The sequence below is a fragment of the Schistocerca nitens genome, chromosome 7, assembly GCF_023898315.1.
Source record: "Schistocerca nitens isolate TAMUIC-IGC-003100 chromosome 7, iqSchNite1.1, whole genome shotgun sequence".
In the NCBI taxonomy this organism is placed as follows: domain Eukaryota; kingdom Metazoa; phylum Arthropoda; class Insecta; order Orthoptera; family Acrididae; genus Schistocerca; species Schistocerca nitens.
The window spans coordinates 3,997,018-4,021,038 of NC_064620.1; the positions used below are offsets into that span (position 1 = coordinate 3,997,018).

At 41.6% G+C, this 24,021-nt stretch overlaps 1 pseudogene; it reads left to right on the forward strand.

Moving 5' to 3' along the window:
- The window catches only part of LOC126195167 (twinfilin-1-like), a 111,531-nt pseudogene that overhangs the window by 41,349 nt on the left and 46,161 nt on the right, over window positions 1–24,021 (forward strand).

Genomic DNA, 24,021 nt, shown 5'->3' on the forward strand with positions numbered 1-24,021 from the left:
ACACACAATATTTTTAGCTCAACGCAATCTGACTATCAATAATCTCTACAAAAGAATAGCCCTGACTAACAATAACCTATACCTTTCATGAATCACTTACAGAAATCTTCGTTACTCGAACTACTGAAATACAGCGAGCGCCAATACTGTCAACTAAATAAAAGATTCTAACTACTGAAGGGACTAACTACTGATAGGCATAGTTAGAATATATATATATATATATATATATATATATATATATATATATATATATATATATATATATATGACTTTTGAACATTATTAAGGTAAGTACATTGTTTCTTCTCTATCAAATTTTTTCATTTTCTAACTATGCCTATCAGTAGTTAGTCCCTTCAGTAGTTAGAATCTTTTATTTAGTTGACAGTATTGGCGCTCGCTGTATTTCAGTAGTTCGAGTAACGAAGATTTCTGTAAGTGATTCATGAAATGTATAGGTTATTGTTAGTCAGGGCTATTCTTTTGTAGAGATTATTGATAGTCAGATTGCGTTGAGCTAAAAATATTGTGTGTCAGTTTAGTGATGATCAGAATAAGTAAAGAGACAAATGTATGAGTACATTCAGTTTTGCTCAGCTGTTTGAAAATCAAATAACGTAAGAGGTGTATCAGCACAGTAATTGGTAAATTTTTCTAAGGCGACGTTTCACTACTTAAAGCTAACCAATCTAAGGACATCACACACATCCATGCCTGAGGCAGGATTCGAACCTGCGACCGTAGCGGTCGCGCGGTTCCAGGCTGTAGCGCTTCGAACCGCTCGGCCACATCGGCCGGCGTGGCTGGCACATAGGGCTCTTTTAGGTTAGATAACCCCACCATTGGGATCAAAGAGGATTTGCCTGTTAAGTCAGCCACAGTGACCTAAGGGAATCTTGATCCTCGCAGATCACAGACAGAAAAGATTAATATGATTTTAGTAAACTGCAGGAGCATCCAAGGAAAGGTCCCAGAATTAGTATCGCTTACTGAAAGTTGTAATGGACAGATAGTAATGGGAACAGAAAGCTGGTTGAAACCAGACGTCAATGACAATGAAATCCTAAGTTCAGATTGGAATGTTAATCGTAAAGATAGGTTAGTCGCCGATGGTGGCGGCGTGTTTATTACAGAAAAAAATTCGATACAATCTAGCGAGGTTATCATGGATTCCGAATGTGAATAAATCTGGGTGAAACTGAGTGTCAAAGAACAGTCAAAAATGGTGATCAGACACTTTTATGGATCACCTGAGTCAGGAGCTGTAGTTGTAGAGCGCTTCAGACAGAAATTGCAGAATATCATTAGAAATTTTCCTGATCATGCCGTTGTAATAGGGGGTGGCTTCAACTTGCCAGGTATAGACTGGCAGTGTTATGCCATCAAAATTTGTGCCAGAGACAGGGATTCGTATGGCATTGTTCTGGATGTCTTGTCCGAAAAAAAAAGAAAAACCAGTCCTGAACTGATCGAATCAGTTAGCGTAGAGGAAGTTATCAGTGATCATAAGGCTGTGACAGCATCAATGACGACGGGTCCTACAAGGAATCTTATATTAAGGAAGACAGGAAGATATACTTGCTCAGCAAGGATGCCAGATACAAATTGAAGAATATCTCAGCAGTCAGCATCAAATATTCAGTGATGAGGACCAAGACATGGAGAACAAATGGGAAAAATTCAAAGGCATTGTTCAATATGCCCTAGACAAGTATGTTCGGAGTAAGGTTTTAAGGGATGGGAAAGATCCACCATGGTTTAATAGTCGTGTTAGAAAAGCACTACGAAAACAAAGAGCACTTTATCTCAGTTTCAAGAGAAGTAAAACCCTATCTGCCAAACAAAAGCTGAACAAAGCGGAATGAGCGTAGGGAGAGTAATGAGAGAAGCGTTCAATGATTTTGAAAGTAAGACACTGTCAACCCACCTGAGTAAAAACCTTAAGAGAGTTTGATTGTATGTAGAATTAGTAAGTGGGTCAATATCATCTGTTCAGTCTCTCAGCGACCACACTGGCACCGAAACGGAAGATAACAGAGAGAAGGCCGAAATACTGAATGCGGACTTACGAAGTTGTTTCACCGCGGAAGATGGAAACACTATCCCTCCTTTCAATAGTCGTAGGAACGTCGAAATGGCAGATATTGAGATAACCTATCGCGGAGTTGAAAAACAGCTACAATCGCTTAGTAGTGGAAAGGCTTCAGGACCAGGTGAGATACCTATAAGATTCTATAAAGATTATGCGAAAGAACTTTCTCCGTCCCCTTCTAGCAGTAATTTGTCGTAGATTGCTTGAGCAACGAAAGTTACCTAACGACAGGAAAAAAGCCCAGGTCGTTCCGGTTTTTAAGAAAGGCCGTGAGACAATTCCACACAATTATAGACCTATATCGTTGACGTCAATCTCTTGTACAATTATGGAACATGTTTTATGCTCAAGAATTATGACGTTTTTTGAAAATGAACATATCCTCTTTAAAAATCAACATGGATTCCGCAAACAGAGATCCTGCAAGACTCAGATCGCTCTGTTCCTCCATGAGATCCACAGGGCAGTGGACAACGACGCTCAGGTTGATGACGTGTTCCTTGATTTCAGTAAGGCATTTGACACCGTCCCGCATTGCCGTTTAATAAATACGAGCTTTCGGAGTATCATAGTAGACTTGCGATTGGATTCAAGACTTTATTGCAGATAGAACTCAACACGTCGCTCTTAACGGAGCTAAATCGACAGATGTAAACGTAATACTCGGAGTACCACATGGAAGTGTGGTAGGACCTTTATGTTTACAATATGTATAAGCGATCAAGTAGAAATCTTCGGATGCTCTTTAAGGCTATTCGCAGATGATGCAGTTGTCTGTACAAAGTAGCATCGCCTGAAGATGTGCAGAACGACCTGCAGACAGTTGATGAATGGTGCAGACTCTGGCAGTTGACCCTGAACGTAAATAAATGTACGTATCGCGCATACGTAGGAAAAGACATCCACTACTGTACAGCTACACTATTGATGAGAAACAACTGGAGACAGCGTCTGCCGTAAAATATCTAGGCGTAACTATCCAGAGCGACCTTAAGTGGAATGACCATATAAAACAGATAGTGGGAAAAGCAGACACCAGACTGAAATTCATCGGAAGAATCTTACGGAGATGTAACTCATCCACGAAAGAAGTGGCTTATAAGGCGCTTGTTCGCCCCATTCTTGAGTAGTATTGATGTACCTGCAGACGCTATCAGGTAGGACTGATAGAGGAGATAGAGAAGATCCAACGAAGAGCGGCGCGTTTCGTCACGGGATCGTTTAGCTGGCGATAGAGCGTTTCGGAGATGCTAAACAAACTCCACTGGCAGACGCTACAAGAGAGGCGTCGTGCGTCGCGGAGAGTTTTACTTTTGAAATTTCGGGACAGCGCTTTTGAGGAGGAATCGGACAACGTATTACTTCACTCCACATACATCTCGTCCATTGACCACGAGGAGAAAATTCGAGAAATTAGAACCAATGCAGAGACTTACCGACAATCATTCTTCCCACGCACTATTTGCGAGTGGAACAGGGTTTGAGAGATCAGATAGTGGTATCGAAAGTTCCCTCCGCCACACAGCATTAGGTGGCTTGTGGAGTATGATGTAGATGTAGATGTAGATAGATGTAGCTTTTTCTAAGGTCCAATGCACACCGTGGTCGCTGATAATTGAAACAAAATATCGTTTCCGCGTGGTCCCACTCAGAGGCACGATGTGGCATGTTTTGGAAACTCTAGTGCAGTTAGCCATTGCCGGTTCCTGTCCTCCGCTGTTAGTATCATCCCGCGGAGGAAGGCTGTTACACATTTCCTTCAGTACCAGAATCCACATATCATTTACTTTCACACCATTACCTTCGCTACCTCATATGGGAGTCTCACATCAGATTCCATCGTTAGAAGCTGCAAGAAGTTGGGCTTAAGATAAAGCATACCTCCTCTTGACCTTGCTTCATAGGACATAGTTTCACGTCAGTTACCACTGTGGTAAATAGAAATCATGCTAACATCTAGCCAATCAGAATGGGCACCAGAAAACTATTTCTTATATGGGAACAGAGTATTGTTTGAGTGAACCGCTTCTGTTGTGTGTCATCACAGGACGACCCTCATCTGCGGCAGTTTGAGAAGCAGTGCGAAGAGAGTAGCGGCCGTTTCAGGATGGCTCCCTGAGGGCGCTGCTCGCGAGAGCACCCCGACAGCAGCACCGGCGCAGTGCGGCAGGCGAGACCAGCTGGACACATCGGCAGATCTGGCAGTGCGACCGAGTGACTAACGTGATAGCGAACCCTAGAGTACCACAGAGCATCCGAAAGGGGCGGATTAGACGGGACGCCTGGATAACCCTAGTCTACGCAGCGGCTAATAATAAGTGTGTGCTGTCCGAATAGTGAAAGTACGGCACGCCCGATGCTGTTTGCTATGGGGCAGTGTGTTCCTGGCAGTTCGTGGAAGGCACGAATTGCGCAGCGTCTTCATTTGTGTGAGATTGTTGTCATACAGTGCTTCTTTCGTTTCTGGTGCTGGTCGTCAGCTTACAACCCTTACACAACTGGTAATGGCTTATGGGAAAGAGGAGACAATGTTATTCGTGTGTCCATTCGTTCTTGCTCTGTCCAAGGTTGACTATTTATAACTGCATGTCTGTTGTGCTGTAGTATGTACTTAACCGCCAGGTTATGTAATTTTACCATACGAGGTAAGCGCGTCTAAAAGCAAACCCTAGGGATATTTTGCTGCCTTCGATATGATCTTGCTGTAATTACCGCCCTGGTTCCTTCTGCAGAGTGAGTTATGAACCCTGCATAATCTTGCTAACGCCATAATGCCAGGTCTGAGTACAAGGCCTAAAATCATTTTGGGAAGTTATTTGGAGAGGTTCTCTCATTCTTTTTTTATTCTGAACCGTAAAGAAATTTTTACGCCTTATTGTGTTTCTGGTTTCTTGTCACTGTGGATTTTTGGCAGAGACATTGACCATCGTTATTTAGAGCAAATATTCAGATGCAGTATATGAACTGCTAACTGCAGAAAGAGAGCAAATTCACTTTTCAAATGTTGCAGGACAGACGGAAAACTGCTTTATGCAAAAATTCTAAAGCAAAATGACTCTGTATTTTTCCTCAAAATATGTAGTGGTACGGTGCTTTAGATATACATATCAAAAAAAGTTTTCCATCACTTCGGTTCCGAGAGTTCCGGAACGTATACACAAAATTGGAATAGAGATTAACAAAAGCATAATTTCCGCCCTTTTTATTGCTCATGAAAACCACAAATTGCATGTAGTACCACCATACATCGGGCCCTTCAGAGGTGGTGGTCCAGATTGCTGTACACACCGGTACCTCTAATACCCAGTAGCACGTCCTCTTGCATTCACGCATGCCTGTGTTCGTCGTGGCATACTACCCACAAATTCATCAAGGCACTGTTGGTCCTGATTGTCTCACTCCTCAACGGCGATTCGGCGTAGATCCCTCAGACTGGTTGAAGGGTCACGTCATCCATAAACAGCCCTTATCAATCTATCCCAGGTATGTTCGACAGGGTTCATGACTGCAGAACATGCTGGCCAGTCTAGTCGAGCAAAGTCGTTGTCCTGAAGGAAGTCATTCACAAGATGTGCACAATGGGTGCGCGCATTGTCGTCCATGAAGACAAGTGCCTCGCCAATATGTTGCCTATATGGTTGCACTGTCGGTCGGAGAATGGCATTCACGTATTGCACAGCCGTTACGGCGCCTTCCATGACCACCAGCGGCGTACGTCGGCCCCACAAAATGACACACCAAAACAGTAGAGAACCTCCACCTTCCTGCACTTTCTGGACAATGTGTCTAAGGCTTTCAGCCTGACAGGATTGCCTCCGAACATTATTGTCTGGTTGAAGACATATGCGACACTCATCTGTGAAGACAACGTGATGCTATTCCTGAGCGGTGCACTCGGCATGTTGTTGGGCCCATCTGTACCGCGCTGCATGGTGTCGTGGTTGCAAAGATGGACGTCGCCTTGGAAGTCGGGAGTGAAGTTGATCATCATGCAGCCTAATGTGCACAGTTTGGGTCGTAACACGACGTCCTGTGGCTGCACGAAAAGTATTATTCAACACGGTGGCGTTACTGTCAGGCTTCCTATGAGTTATAATCCGTAGGTAGCGGTCATCCACTGCAGTAATAGCCCTTAGGTGTGCTGAGCGAGGCATGTCATCAACGGTTCTAATGTCTCTGTATCTCCTCCATGTCTGAACAACATCGCTTTGGTTCCCTCCGAGACGCCTGGACACTTCCCTTGTTGAGAGCCCTTCCTGGCACAAAGTATCAAAGCGGACGTGATAGAACACCGGTATTGACCTTCTAGGCATGGATGAACTACAGATAAAAGCCCCAGCCGTGTACAGCCTTCCTGGTGGAATGACTGGAACTGATCGGTTGTCGGACACCCTTCGTCTAAGAGGAGCTGCTCATGCATGGTTGTTTACATCTTTGGGTGGGTTTAGTGACATCTGTGAACAGTCAAAGGGACTGTGTCTGTGATACAATATCAACAGTCAACGTCTGTCTTCAGAAATTATGGGAAGCTGGGTGATGCAAAACTTTTTTTGATGTGTGTAATTATTTCTTACCGAATTTTGTACTACACTTAGCTTTTTGTATTTTTAATTTCTCTCTTTCTTCTTTTTATGGTACTCCATTTTAGATGTTTCCAATTCACTAAGATTCATTGTTGCAACAGTGCATATGGAGTACATGAAATGATTACATTTACAGATGAGTATCACATGCGGTTCTGAGGTCCCAGGTATCGATAGTTGCTGGAAGATCCATATTAGTTCGTGGTGTTGCGTCCACAGGCGGCACTGTAGGCGCTAACCTCGCCATCCAGGCGATCGTATAGATGGAGAATACTGTCCTGGGATACGCTAAGTCATGCCTGCTCGACCGGTTTAGTAGTTCCGTAAGCGTTGTTGGTTGACGGGTCTATCGAGTCTCTTCTCGCCTGATCGCATAACACGCGTGCCCGATTGGAGACAAGTACGGAACTGTTGATGGTCAGAGAAGTTGCTGCACGTCTTTCTGAGCACGTTGAGATTGACGGGCAATGTGTTGGCGAGCATGATCCTGTTGTGACAACGCATCACCTTTCTGTTGCGATTACGGCAAAAGAACGGTCTAACAACATTTTGCACGTACCGAGCGTTGGTTAGCGTCCTCTCCAAAAATACCATAGGTGAACAACTGTTGTAGCTTATCGCGTTCCGGACCATAAGGCTTGATGTGGGCCCAGTGTGTTTTGGGCGAATGCACTCTTTGAGACGCGCAAACGGCCATCACTGGCATGCAGGCAGAATCTGCTTCCAGAATGAAATTTTCATTCTGCAGTGGAGTGCGCGCTGACATGAAACTTTCCTGGCAGATTAAAATTGTTTGCCGGATCGAGATTCGAACTCAGCACACGATTTTCATTGCCAGAATATACTTTCATCGCCGAAGACCACGGCTCGCCATTGCAAGTGAACCCGTGACGGTTAGTACTGAAACGTCTAGGCTCACAAACTCCCTTACCTGTGCTGACGGAGCTGTACGGTCTGCCACTGCTGCCCTTACAATATGACGATCCTGGTGGACGTGTGTGCTGCCTGGACGTTCAGAACCTCGACTACGGCTGTGAGAGTGTTTACGTGATCACTAATACCAGCATAGTTCCACAAGTGATGCAGCATCTGCAACACGTGTGACAGTTCTCCGAGAGGACCATCTCGCCAGTGTGATGCGTACAAGTTGGCTCCTTTCACTCTCGCTCAGTTGGATGTAGAAAGCACGAGTGCGTGTCCACGGTATGATTGCCTTCTTTCTTCACACGTTTGTGCCACACTGAGCCTTCTGGTTGTGTGTGTTCCCCATTAAAGGGTAGACACAGACGGCACCCTGGCAGCTATGCCACTACGCTACCTGTTGGCGGACGACGTTGAAACCGTTATCAATATATCTACTATCCCCCAGGTGGTATATTCCGTTATCAGATCAGATTCGCCACTTCCTTCCAGGTGTAATGACGTTTCTCCGGATGTGTATAAATTAAAAGCCTTGTATTTTGAGGACACAAATTTATTTTACATATATTTCACAAGCTAAATACGTTAAAAGTTATTACAACAGAAAACTTTTGTTTCAACTCTCTTTGTGGTCGGATACGTCTAAATTTCATTGCAACTCTGCAACTTTTCTTCCGATAAATAAGTTAAACGTATTCAATATCTACCATTTTAAAGACATTTATGTGTAGTCTAGCTTTTCCGGGAGGTCCCTTGGGAATTTCTTCATTCATCTGAGAATTCTTTATATATAAGTGATTCAGCTCGTTGGCCATGGATGTTTATTTTACTATGAGCTGCCTGTGGTGTATCTCTCCTGAACCTAAAGTGATGCTATTTTGGTATGACAAAAGAGATCTTTTGCTCTTTTGGATAATCTTTTCCGTAAGAACCGTAACTATAGACAAGTTTGTTATAGAATTTAGGCCACTCGTTATAGAATTCAAAATCTTTGGTTCTCATGAGAACAACACTAAATTTATCTTTCTTCTGCGAAGAATTCAGTGTGAGGCATATCACCTCATTGACATAGCAATATCGCTGCCTACAGGAAATGTTCTTTACAGCAGAAAGGGAAAGCGCCCAGGACATGTTCCCTTCCTGCAGTAAGCATTGAAGTACACCTGTTGTTACAAGCACTCTGTATTCACTATGGATATGTTCCGTACATGTAGCAAACGATGCACCTACCTGGCAGGACTTCTTTGATACAATAAAACGCATTTTGAAAATTATGGACATGTTTAGGTTCTGTAGTTAGCCATTCATGGTTCTCATTGTTAGTGATACTGTATTTGATGCTCTCGTCCGTGTGATGCTAATTCGTTTCTGAATCTTCTCCGTTCATTCATTAATCCTTGTTCCAGAGATCATGAATACGACATTTCGTAATGATGTGGAACGTGTCACTTTAACACAAGTTTTCTTTACACTATTTTTTCAATAATTCTGGATAAAGCTGTCAGAAGTGAGATTGGGCGGTAAATGTTAGCATCGGACGTATCCCCTTTCTTATGCAATGGTTTAACAATAGCGTATTTCAATCTATCTGAAAAAATGCCCTGTTTCAGTGAGCTACTACATATGTGGCTGAGAATCCTACTTATTTGTTGGGAACAAGCTTTTAGTACTCTGTTGGAAATGCCATCAGTTCCATGTGAGCTTTCACTTTGAGCGAATTTATTATTTTTCCTTATTCCAGCCGGAGAGATGGGTTGAATTTCAGTTTCATCAAATTGCGTAGGTAGTGCCTCTTCCATATAATGCTTTGCATTTTCTAATGAGTAGCTGGATCCTATTTTCTCTACCATGAACCATGGACCTTGCCGTTGGTGGGGAGGCTTGCGTGCCTCAGCGATACAGATAGCCGTACCGTAGGTACAACCACAACGGAGGGGTATCTGTTGAGAGGCCAGACAAACGTGTGGTTCCTGAAGAGGGGCAGCAGCCTTTTCAGTAGTTGCAAGGGCAACAGTCTGGATGATTGACTGATCTGGCCTTGTAACAATAACCAAAACGGCCTTGCTGTGCTGGTACTGCGAACGGCTGAAAGCAAGGGGAAACTACGGCCGTAATTTTTCCCGAGGGCATGCAGCTTTACTGTATGATTAAATGATGATGGCGTCCTCTTGGGTAAAATATTCCGGAGGTAAAATAGTCCCCCATTCGGATCTCCGGGCGGGGACTACTCAAGAGGATGTCGTTATCAGGAGAAAGAAAACTGGCGTTCTACGGATCGGAGCGTGGAATGTCAGGTCCCTTAATCGGGCAGGTAGGTTAGAAAATTTGAAAAGGGAAATGGATAGGTTAAAGTTAGATATAGTGGGAATTAGTGAAGTTCGGTGGAAGGAGGAACAAGACTTCTGGTCAGGTGACTACAGGGTTATAAACACAAAGTCAAATAGGGGTAATGCAGGAGTAGGTTTAATAATGAATAGGAAAATAGGAGTGCGGGTAAGCTACTACAAACAGCTTAGTGAACGCATTATTGTGGCCAAGATAGATACGAAGCCCACACCTACTACAGTAGTACAAGTTTATATGCCAACTAGCTCTGCAGATGACGAAGAAATTGAAGAAATGTATGATGAAATAAAAGAAATTATTCAGATAGTGAAGGGAGACGAAAATTTAATAGTCATGGGTGACTGGAATTCGAGTGTAGGGAAAGGGAGAGAAGGAAACGTAGTAGGTGAATATGGATTGGGGCTAAGAAATGAAAGAGGAAGCCGCCTGGTAGAATTTTGCACAGAGCACAACTTAATCATAGCTAATACTTGGTTTAAGAATCATGATAGAAGGTTGTATACATGGAAGAACCCTGGAGATACTAAAAGGTATCAGATAGATTATATAATGGTAAGACAGAGATTTAGGAACCAGGTTTTAAATTGTAAGACATTTCCAGGGGCAGATGTGGACTCTGACCACAATCTATTGGTTATGACCTGTAGATTAAAACTGAAGAAACTGCAAAAAGGTGGGAATTTAAGGAGATGGGACCTGGATAAACTGAAAGAACCAGAGGTTGTAGAGAGTTTCAGGGAGAGCATAAGGGAACAATTGACGGGAATGGGGGAAAGAAATACAGTAGAAGAAGAATGGGTAGCTTTGAGGGATGAAGTAGTGAAGGCAGCAGAGGATCAAGTAGGTAAAAAGACGAGGGCTAATAGAAATCCTTGGGTAACAGAAGAAATATTGAATTTAATTGATGAAAGGAGAAAATATAAAAATGCAGTAAATGAAGCAGGCAAAAAGGAATACAAACGTCTCAAAAATGAGATCGACAGGAAGTGCAAAATGGCTAAGCAGGGATGGCTAGAGGACAAATGTAAGGATGTAGAGGCTTATCTCACTAGGGGTAAGATAGATACTGCCTACAGGAAAATTAAAGAGACCTTTGGAGATAAGAGAACCACTTGTATGAACATCAAGAGCTCAGATGGAAACCCAGTTCTAAGCAAAGAAGGGAAAGCAGAAAGGTGGAAGGAGTATATAGAGGGTCTATACAAGGGCGATGTACTTGAGGACAATATTATGGAAATGGAAGAGGATGTAGATGAAGAGGAAATGGGAGATACGATACTGCGTGAAGAATTTGACAGAGCACTGAAAGACCTGAGTCGAAACAAGGCCCCCGGAGTAGACAACATTCCATTGGAACTACTGACGGCTTTGGGAGAGCCAGCCCTGACGAAACTCTACCATCTGGTAAGCAAGATGTATGAAACAGGCGAAATACCCTCAGACTTCAAGAAGAATATAATAATTCCAATTCCAAAGAAAGCAGGTGTTGACAGATGTGAGAATTACCGGACAATCAGTTTAATAAGCCACAGCTGCAAAATACTAACACGAATTCTTTACAGACGAATGGAAAAACTAGTAGAAGCCGACCTCGGGGAAGATCAGTTTGGATTCCGTAGAAATACTGGAACACGTGAGGCAATACTGACCTTACGACTTATCTTAGAAGAAAGATTAAGGAAAGGCAAACCTACGTTTCTAGCATTTGTAGACTTAGAGAAAGCTTTTGACAATGTTGACTGGAATACTCTCTTTCAAATTCTAAAGGTGGCAGGGGTAAAATACAGGGAGCGAAACGCTATTTACAATTTGTACAGAAACCAGATGGCAGTTATAAGAGTCGAGGGGCATGAAAGGGAAGCAGTGGTTGGGAAGGGAGTAAGACAGGGTTGTAGCCTCTCCCCGATGTTATTCAATCTGTATATTGAGCAAGCAGTAAAGGAAACAAAAGAAAAATTCGGAGTAGGTATTAAAGTCCATGGGGAAGAAATAAAAACTTTGAGGTTCGCCGATGACATTGTAATTCTGTCAGAGACAGCAAAGGACTTGGAAGAGCAGTTGAACGGAATGGACAATGTCTTGAAAGGAGGGTATAAGATGAACATCAACAAAAGCAAAACGAGGATAATGGAATGTAGTCGAATTAAGTCGGGTGATGTTGAAGGTATTAGATTAGGAAATGAGACACTTAAAGTAGTAAAGGAGTTTTGCTATTTGGGGAGCAAAATAACTGATGATGGTCGAAGTAGAGAGGATATAAAATGTAGACTGGCAATGGCAAAGAAAGCGTTTCTGAAGAAGAGAAATTTGTTAACATCGAGTATAGATTTAAGTGTCAGGAAGTCTTTTCTGAAAGTATTTGTATGGAGTGTAGCCATGTATGGAAGTGAAACATGGACGATAAATAGTTTGGACAAGAAGAGAATAGAAGCTTTCGAAATGTGGTGCTACAGAAGAATGCTGAAGATTAGATGGGTAGATCACATAACTAATGAGGAGGTACTGAATAGGATTGGGGAGAAGAGGAGTTTGTGGCACAACTTGACCAGAAGAAGGGATCGGTTGGTAGGACATGTTCTGAGGCATCAAGGGATCACCAATTTAGTATTGGAGGGCAGCGTGGAGGGTAAAAATCGTAGGGGGAGACCAAGAGATGCATACACTAAGCAGATTCAGAAGGATGTAGGTTGCAGTAGGTACTGGGAGATGAAGAAGCTTGCACAGGATAGAGTAGCATGGAGAGCTGCATCAAACCAGTCTCAGGACTGAAGACCACAACAACAACACTTAAATATGATTATTAATAATGTTTTATACTTCTGACTTCTTGCTAACAAACTTTTCATTGAGTTTGACAGAAATACGGTATTCCTGTGCTCGCGGTTGTCCTGTTTCACTTTTAACAATATTCGAAATTGTCTTTATTTTATTACCAGATGTCCTAATCTCAGATATAATGCACATACTTCTGGAATTTTTAATAACTTTTCTTAATACAGTGCAGTAGTTTTTATAATGTTTCACTGTTTCAGGATCATTAATCCTCCTAGCAATAAGATACATTTCAATTTTCTGTTTATAAGATATTTTCATCCCTTTAGTAAGCCATGGTTTTTTACATGGTTTCTAACAAATACGTTGCACTGTTTTCTGAGGGAAACTGTTTTCAAATATACTCACAAAGGTATTATGAACTAGGTTAAATTTTAAATTACGATCAGGTTCCCTGTACACGTCATCCCAGCTGTTGCAAGCTTACCCTAAAATTTTCAATTGTTAAATCATTAATTGAACGCGATATTTTTGAGAAATGTTTTCCATTACTGTATTGAGTTATATCGTATGCTGTAACCAGCTGTGCATCCTGATCAGGCAGACCATTGTTAACAGGAAAAATTTTTATTTGATTCAATTTATCTTGGTCTAAGAAAATGATGTCAATTTGAAAGAATCAAGTAATACTTCAAGGTCAACCTTTCTATCGGATTCTTTCAGAAAATCTACATTGAAATCCCCAAATACAATAATTTGTTTTCCTCTGTCTGACAGACAGCACAATAAAGAATGCAAGTTTTTGAAAAATGGTTGTAAATTTTTCAGTGGGGAGCTATACAAGGCTATAATTACAAAAGTACCATTATTTAGTTTAACGTCACACGCTTATGCTTCTATAAGTTGCTCTACCCAAAATTTTTTTGTTTCCTAATTTTTCACACTGTGAGAGAGTTTAACACATAAAGCAGCCTTTCCTCTCTCCATAGTGTGTCTACTACCGTATAATGTATTCCCTTTTTATGTGACGTTACGTTCTCTAAGTATTAAACGTTTGAAAGCTAAATTGCTGCCGGCCGCGCTGGTCTAGCGGTTCTAGGCGCTCAGTTCGGAACCGCGCGACTGCTACGGTCGCAGGTTGGAATCCTGCCTCGGGCATGGATGTGTGTGATGTCCTTAGGTTAGTTAGGTTTAAGTAGTTCTAAGTTCTAGGGGACTGATGACCACAGATGTTAAGTCCCATACTGCTCAGAGCCATTTTTTAAATTGCTGACAAAGGAGTAACACGTCATACAGTGACAAGGAAAGCAAAATATTTCGCTGGTAAATTCAATGATATGTTGCCAGTTTATCTATGGAGCCATAAAATACCTTTCCTAGTCGTAGCGTTGAGATTGTCATAGCCAGAGGTCATAGTTTGGAAACAGTAAGCTTGGTGACGGCAGCTTTCCATGAAAATAGTAATAATGACCGGACTTCGCTGAAATTATAGACTGCACTCGTGGTGCGTACGGGTGACGGCAGCTTTCCATGAAAATAATAATTAAGACCGGACTTCGCTGAAATTATAGACTGCACTCATGGTGCGCGATCGTTGCAACGAATCCGATCACTTAGAACTAATTTAACAGGCTGAAAAGTACATAAAAGGTTTTGGAATAGTGGAGTAAGGTATTAAATATACTCTGCTAAATAGAACATAATCAATTTAAAGAATCTGATTATTATTTCATCATTCAGTTACGCTAACAAAATATACAGGATCTTCTGGTATAGAAGCTGTAGGAGGGAGATGTAAACCGATTTAACATTTTTTAGAAGTTTAGTAAAACTAAATTTCAGTTGATAGCAGAAGATGCACGAGAGACAAACTTTCCGCAGTACAATGCCTTGACGTCCGGTCAGGATGACTTGCTACTTATGTGTTTTGAAGTTGTTCTCATTCGACAGGTTGCCTCGGTGAAATTTATTTATGTTATTTGTTTTTGACATTATGGTTAGTACACTATACAGTCATGTTGATTTGAGCACCGCCTATGTTAGGCGGCAGCATACGACAACCAGTCACAGACGACCGCTGGAAGCACCAGCAGTGGAGGGTGTGTGAAGCGTGTCGGGAGAAGGGGCGGGCAGGTGGACGCGGGAAACAGTGCATTCTTTATCGTAATGTAAAAACGGAGCCATTTATCTGACGTCCAGAAGGGCATAATCACTGGTTTTCGTGCCAAGGATGGAAGCATTTCCGAAACAGCTAATACTGTAAACTGTTCGTCCGCCGACGTGATGAAAGTATTCAGTGTATGGCAAAGTAGTGCCACCCAAAACAGGCTCTAAGTTAACTCTGCTGCACCACGGGTCACAGACGACAGGGGCGGACGACGGATGCAGAGGCGTGTGCGGTCGAGTAGCCGTGCAATGGAGGACCAACTGACCGCCTAGACGAACCAAGGAGGTACAGATACTGTCTTCTCAAAGACCGTTCAGCGGACTTTGCTGCGTACGGGCGTCCACATGAGGTTCCTGGTTGATGCTCTCATATTAATTGCTGTTCCTTGACGACGAAAGCTGGAACTTGCACGTCGTACCGGAACTGGACATTGAATGGTGACAGGTGGCCTTTCCAAGTGAATCACGTTTTGTGCTACAGTGGACGTAAGGACGTTGCCACGTACGGTGTGGAACGTCCGAAATCAAACACCTCACTACAGTAGCCTAGAGGGTCCAGGCTGGAGGAGGGAGTCTGGGGTATGTTCTCGTGACATTCCCTGGATTACATCATCATTCTGGACGGCAAAATGGATCACTAGGTGTATGCATCTATCCTTGGGTGACCATATCGACCTCTACATGGAGTTTGGTTTTTCCTCGGCACCATGACACCTACCAGCAGGACACTCCAACTTGTATCACAGTTCGCGTTGCACGTGGGTGGTCCGCAGAGCACCATCACGAGTTTCCGGCACTCCCCTGGGCACCAGACTTTACACGCTAACCGACAATCTGTGAGAGCACACCGATCCGGCTGTTGGCGCCATGGATTTTCAACCGAGAAACATACCGCAGCTGTCTACGGCACTCGAGTTAGCATTGCTCTACATCCCTGTCTGTGCCTTCCACAGCCCCACTCACTCTTACTGCACGTCCTGCAAAATGTGGCTACACTTGCTTCAGTACCTCGTTTGTTACAAGAGAGGGTAGTACAGGCTTCCTTTCCTACTATCATTTGCCGAAAATTTTGACTCAATATTTTGAAAAATTGTTAAAGTGAAAGGGTGCAGGATTTAAGTTATCCAACCTATATACCGGATGTTTCAAAAATGCTTCAAGAACTTTGGGGACAGGTTATTTACCACATAACAAAAGAAGAAGGTCAGATTAACACTTGTCCGAAAATCCTTCGCTTTCTAGTTATTAATGAATGTTTACAATTTGCGTGATTCGAGCTCAACAACACATAAACTCATAATAAAAGCTCTAAACGTCCTCCTCTTTCTTGTAAACATACATGCACTCGTCGAATCATGGAATGACGTACACTTTCAAATACTCCCTGACAGTTTTGAATGGTTTCGCAGGCTTTTATCAAACGTCAATGAAGAGTTTCTGTATCCAGATTTTGTGCTACATAGACCTATTTTATAAGATTCTCCAGAGGTAATAATCAAAGGATTGACATTAGGAAATCGTGCAGGCCATGGAAATGATCCTCCTCTACCTATTCATTTGTCATGGTAGATATGAGTTAGAGCGCCTCGAACTCTGAGACTGAAATGTGTTGGAGTTTCATCGTGCATGAAGTTCTTCTTATTTGCAGGGACACATGTGCTGGTACGTCTTGAAGGGTGTTCTGAATAAACTCCCTATAGACAGCGTCTGTAAGAGGTGCTGAGAGAACGCCTGGTGCGACCACGCAGTCGCCTACCGTCCCAGCCCACTCACTGATGTTACACTGACGCTGATGTGTGGCCTGTGCTATGGCACGAGGGCTGCGAATGGCCCAGAGCTGTTGGTTGCGGACATTCGTTATTCCACCTTTTCCAAACGTTGCCTCATCTGTAAATAAAACTGAGAAGACAAACAACGGATTGACCGTTCATGCAACAAGCTTCATGCAACAAGCCATGTGCAAAAGTTCTCCCGTAGTGTATGATTGGCAGCCTTAAGGCCCTTCACGTGATGAAGATGGTACGGCTACAAGTGTTCCTCGCTAAGTATCCTCCACGCTGAACTTGGGCCACATGCCAGGGCACATGTCTTGAGCTGATACCAGACCCTTCTTCCACAGCTCGTTGAAAGTGCTCTTCCTGGTCAGGCATACGAGCAACACAGGGCTTCCTCGCTCAATAGTTTGGAGTGTTACGGATCCTGTCTCTGCAATGCGACGGTACACATCACCGGGGGCAACCTAGCGTCCACTCACATTCGTGGCGCCGTACCTAAAAATCATGTACGCCAGTTCTCGAAATGATTAGCCTGCCGTGTTTGAACGGAGCAGTTTCACTCAGCGCACTACCTGTGGTACATGTAAGCATGTACGCAATGAACACGTTGCTGACAGATTAATGACGAATGTTAACATGTCTCCTGTAAAAATTGCCGTCTACGATACAGTGAGTCAAACAGGTGCGTAGGTAAGTGAAGTTGCTCCGCTGTACCTCCAAAGCCGTTTGACGTCAAATTTCATTAATAACTCGAAAACCAAAGATTTTCGGACACATGTCTGCATTATCTCTTTTTTCTTGTTTTAGAATAAGAATCCTGTCTCCAATTTTTGTAAATGTACTTTTGACGCACCCCATACACAATCTGTAACTGAATAGTAATAATATACTGAATGGTGTAATCTTACCCTCCCACACGTCACCAGTAAATTTTTGGTCTCTTCATTAGTTTCAAAAGCTTCGAGAGGCGTAAAAAATACAATTATTTTATTTATCCTCATTTTCTCGTTGTTGGCTGCAGTACGTCTGGGTGTAGCCTCTTGAGGCTACAATTTTGACTTTGTGGGTTCCAATTGACATAATAATTAATGAAGTACTTTCTGTTTCTATCACTTTTTTTAATTTTATCCCTTTCTTCTATATCACATTGACCTCACAATCTCCATTTTCATAAAAACAAAAAATTACATTATTATTGCCAAAATTAAAAACACATTCGTTTCCATCAGAGGCATGCCCGCTACTAATAATGTGGTACTAACACATTCCAAAGAGTTTGCTAAACAAAAGAGTTTACAAACTTTCTTGACAAAATAAGAATCATCACCAACCTATATCATTATTTTGTAGATGAATCCAGAAATTAATTTAATAATTTGCGTTGGATGGTGCAACTAATAAAATGATTTTAAGTATGCTAGATATTTCGTAATTTCAAATATTTCGATAAGAAGAAGAATTTTAGTTATGCAAATAGAGCTAGTAAATATCGATTGTAACAAACTAATTTATTTTTATAGATTTTAGGCTGAAATACATCGTATACAAAATCATATGAAATTCTTTCATTGACACGGCAGAGATAATGTTCACCTATAAGATATTCGAAAATAACCATGGTATCGGCTATTTCTATAAAGAAAGGTAATGTTAGAGGAGGGTGTCCCATTACAAGGAGTACTCTTAAAATGCTGAGTAGTTTCAGCAGTTGTATGTGTTCCTCATTATACATAACTCTTATTCTGAATTGTTAAGCTTATTCTTTACTTGGTTGCATAATGAGTATCAATGGTCAAGCAGCAACCAATGATTGAAGTGTATGCTGCAGTAAAAATAATCTTTGCCTGCTGACAATGTTTTATGGATTATCGTAATCGTTGGCGATGAGTTCGCTTTAGGCATAATATTTAACTCACTAATAGCAATGCACAAGCACGTAGCTGTGTGTTTCGGTACAAGCGTAGTGGAATTGCCCCCATCTCGAGAATACGTTCAGGTTCGAGTCACGTTTACAGTATTGGCGAAGTTTCAATGTGAAGAAATTCCTTATGTGTTATGCCGTAATGGATGTCTCCGGATCAAAGAGTTACTTGAATTGGTTTCTGGAGAATGAACAATTTGAAAAATTAAACAAAGAAGACTATAAGAGAAAGGAGCACAACTAATGAGTAACAACATCACAGGTGAACACGGCCCAGAAACTATGTTCGACGTCTTTATTTTTTTCTCACTCATCAGATTCTGACTGTTTTGATGCGCCACGACACGAATCCCTCTCCTTTGCCAACCTCTTCATCCCAGACTAGCACTTTCGATCTATGTCAACAATTAGTTGCTGGAAATGTTAAAAAATATATCGGCTCAACCACTTGTTTATAGTGTAAAACACTAAAATTGACGCGTTTTGGAAGTCAAGCTTCCGTCATCAGAATAATAAAAAGCAAAAGAACCTGTTAAAACTCGCTAAAATGGAACTTGCACCAGGCACAATAAAATTGATAATAAAATTAAAACATCGTGGCCCCTCCCCTTCTTGCAGCCGTGTCTTCCAAGGTGCATCTCCATAGTCGTCAAAATATAAAATGCTTTAAAATGGTGTCGCCTATGGTGTTCAACATCTAACCACATGGCTCTCTCCTCTATCGTCGTAAACCGTATTTCTTACTTTAAATCGCAGCGTATTATTGGTCTGAAAAGCGGTATCAACTTTAAAAGGTTTGAAAATGTTAGCCACTTTTTGCGAAATATCATAGAAGTATGGTATTGTGACTCTCGTAATATTATTTGCGGTATTCTTCCTTGCATTCGCGCGCTGTTTCTGTCGTATTAATTTATTGACAACTACGAAATAATTTACAGCAGGAAAGCGATAAATATGAGAGAGCTGGGGTCTATAAAATTCAGTGTAACACGTGCAAGGCAAGCTATGTAGTCCAAACTGGTAGGTCCTTTAAAGTACGTTACAGATAACATAGCTCTCCGGCTTAATAATTTCGAAAAGTGAGCTGTAGCCACGAATATTTGGGAAACGGGACACCCCATGTTGGGAATAGATCAGGATCTCGTTATATTACATAGACAGGACAAAGGCAAAAAGCTGAATCTACTAGAACAGCTGGAAATTACGATACATAGCGTGGATAATCAGAACACATTGAATGAACAGCTAACTACTGATACAAATAACTTTTTCAGACATTTCACTGGTTTCTTTTAGTAACTACATTTTTAGCAATTGGCAGGATACCATCATTTCACGAGGTCCTTGGAACATGCATACGTTATCTGTGTGTATAGACATCTCTGTGACTTCCTTGTTTACTTGCGCGTGAGCTCCCTCGCGTTTCAGTGTCGTGTTTGGCTACGTGGTGTGTGGTATCAACGAAGACGCACGGGCGGTTTACGACGATAGAGGAGAGAGCCATGTGGTTAGATGTTGAACACCATAGGCGACACCATTTTAGAGTTTTTTATATTTTGACGAGTATACCGAGAAGCACCTTGGAAGACACGGCTGCAACAAGGGAAGTAGCCACGATGTTTTAATTTTATTATCAATTTTATTGTGCCTCGAGCAAATTCCATTTTAGCGAGTTTTAACAGGTTCTTTTACTTATTATTATTCTGATGACGGAAGCTTGACTTCCGAAACGCGTCAATTTTAGTGTTTTACACTATAAACAAGTGGTTGAGCCGATATATTTTTTACCATTGACATTCACAACCACGACCTCTCATCCAGTATGGATAGAATCATAGTTACTGGATGTATTCCAATCTCCATCTTCCTCCACAGTTTTTGCCCTCTACAGCTTCCTCTAGTGACATGGAGGTTATTTCCTGATGTCCTGTCATCTTGTCCCTTTTCCTTGTCACTGTTTTCCACATATTCCTTCCTCTTCGGTTCTGCGCAGAACCTCCTCGTTCCTCACCTTATCAGTCCGCCAAAATATCAACATTCGACTACAGCACCACGTCTCAAATGCTTCGATTCTCTTCTGTTCCGGTTTTCCCACAGTCCCTGTTTCACTACCATACAACGCTGTGCTCCAAACGTACATTCTCAGATTTCTTCCTCAAATTTGATACTAGTAGATTCTCTTGTGCCCCTTTTGCCAGTGCCACTCTACTTCTGATGTCCTGCTTGCTCCGTCCGCCATTGGTTATTTTGGGGCCTAAGAAGTATAATTCTTCAACTTCATCTACTTCGTGACCATCTATCCTGACGTTAAGTTTCTGGCTGTTGTCATTTCTGCTACTTCTCATTACTTTCCTCTTTCTTCGATTTACCCTCAATTCACATTCTGTACTCATTAGACTGTTCGTTCCATTCAGCAGCTCATGTAATTCTCCTTCACTTTCACTCAGGATAGAAATGTCATTAGCGAATCTTATCATTTATATCCTTTGACCTTGAAATTTAATTCCACAGCTACACTTTTTTTATTTCCATTATTGCTTCTGTACAGATTTGACAGTAGGGGCGACAGACTACATCGCTGTCTTACACCCGTTTTAATCCAAGCGTTTCGTTATTGGTCGTTCACTCTTATTATTCCCTCTCGGCTCTTGTACGTATTGTATATTACCCGTCTCTTCCTATAGCTTTCCCCAATTTGCTCATAATTTCGAACCCACTGCACAGTTTTACATCGTCGAACGGTTTTTATAGGTCGACAGATCCTATGAAAGTGTTTTGAATTTTTTTTAGTCTTGCCACTAGTATCAAACGCAAAGTCTCTAGTGCCTTTACCATTCCTAAAGCCAAACTGATAATCATTTAAGGGGATACGGAATCGGATTTTGGGTTAAAAAATCGAATTTTTTTTTATTGGCGTATTATATTCTGCCATGTTTCCTCTTTAAAATGACGTATCATACATAGCTCTACTACAATTATAACTATTTTATTTTTATATATTTGTGAGATCGGGTATTGCGCTTTAGTTATACACGTCTCTCGTGGCTGACCATGAACTTTTTGGCAGTACCTTTAAAGTGACATGAATTCAAATATCCCGGTTTCCAGCGACTATTTATACACTAGTTGCCCGAAAATGTTTCTCTCTGGTTTCCTCAAGTTACTCTTTGACTTTGTGGCGGGACTGTTTTGTAAACAGTGTGATATAAGAAAGTAGTTGTTGTTGAGTTATTTCGTATTTAGTGCTTCATTTTTCGCAGTGAAAATGCCTAGAGCTAAAGCAAAAGTATTTAAAAAGCGTGTGAACTGGCAAAAGAAAAGAAATAATGATTCATTAGCAAAGCAAAGCAGTTCATCATCATCACTGTTGGAAAATGTGAATCCACTTATTACTGATTTGCCGAACGAACTTACACCAAATGAAAACAGTGCTTCTCATAAAAAACTAAGAGATTTGGAAGAGAAATATAATTTACTTGATAGAGGGAATGAAGTTTTTGAACTCATTGATACGAATATATTGTGTGAAGCTCTTGAAAACAGTTTGTGCTGCAAAAAATGTCATGGAAACGTTTCTCTGAAAGTAGAATCCCATGTTGGCCTGGCTGCCCAGTTTAATTTAATATGCAGTGTTTGTAAATACAGCTGTAAGTTTCCAAGTTCGGTTTCAGTAACTGTAAATAATGGATACAAGAAAACTGAACTTTATAGTGTAAATATTAGGTTAGTTTATGGATTGCGAGCAATTGGTAAGGGCAAAGCAGCTGGTGATATGCTATGTGGTGTTCTAAATCTTCCAAGTGCACCTTCAAAGTTTGAAGCTTACAATTATGTACTAGGATCTGCAGTTGAAGATGTAGCACAGAAGTCAATGCAGGTTGCTGTGGAAGAAGCAGTGGAAGAAAATGACGGCAGTCGTGACCTCACAGTGGCGTTTGATGGCACGTGGCAGAAAAGGGGCCACACCTCCAACAATGGTGTTGTAACAGCAACTAGTGTTGATACTGGCAAGGTTATTGATGTTGCAATAATGTCTAAATACTGTAGGTGCACAGGCAGGCTGAAAAATGAACACAGTGATGACTATATTGCTAATTATTATGGTAGTAGTGGTGGCATGGAGGTTGCTGGGGTGAAGAAAATTTTTCATCGCTCTTCACAGTGGTATAATGTTCGCTATGTCAAATATCTGGGAGATGGTGACTCTAAAGCATTCAAAGAAGTTTTGGAAAGCAAACCATATGGGAACAGTGTAAATATAAGCAAACTTGAATGTATAGGACATGTGCAGAAGAGAATGGGTGCCAGGCTGAGAAGGTTAAAATCAGTTATGAAAGGGAAAAAACTAGATGATGGGAAAACCTTGGATGGCAGAGGAAGATTGACTGATTCCATAATAGACCACATTCAGAACTGCTATGGCCTTGCAATCAGGCAAAATACAGGCAATCTTGAAGAAATGAGGAGAGCTATATGGGCTTTATATTTCCACACCGCATCCACGGATGAGCATCCACAACATGGTTTGTGCCCCAAAGGTGAAAACAGCTGGTGTAAATACAATAGGGGACTAACAACAGGAGAGAAATACATTCACCACCACAGTCTACCATCAGCCATCATGGCAGAAATAAAGCCCATTTTCAGAGATCTGGCTGACAGAAGTCTTCTGATGAAATGTCTTCACGGAAAAACGCAGAACCCCAACGAGTGCTTGAATAGTGTGATATGGCATCGTCTCCCAAAAACAGTGTTTGTCGGAATTAATACACTACATTTTGGTGTGTATGATGCTGTGGCAACCTTCAATCTTGGAAATATAACTAAATGCCAGGTCCTTCAAAAGTTGGGTATGTGTGTTGGTTCCCGTACGGTACGTGCTATGTTCTTTTTAGATCAGCACAGACTAAGGCATGCTGATAATATAATCAAGACATTAGTGAAAAAAGCAAGACAGGTGCAGAGGGGTGCCAAAAGAAGACTTGAAGATGATTATGAAGACTGTGAAGGGGGTATTAGCTACGGATCAGGAATGTTTTAATCTTCTTTCTCCGTTTCCCGTAAGTTTACTTTTTACTTCATCTAGGAACATTATCTCAGGTACTGGTCAACCTAGAAGTCTGAAATTTTTATGACGTAGTGACATAGGTCCCTATTACATACTGAAACAACGATTTTTTAATTACTTGATTTACAAAAGACTTAGGGGTGATAGTCTAGTAAAAAGCGATGGAAAAAATTTACTTAAAAATAAATGTACAATATCTCTGTAAGAAAATACTTTGACAATAAACTGTTGTTTCAGTATTGTTGTAACATATGAATGCACATACAGTAAAATTTTTACCTCTCTGTCTCCAGTAGTTTGTGAGAAAATGTTCCCTATAGTAGGCATATATTAACATTGCGGGGATAGGTGATTCCGTATCCCCATCATTTAAC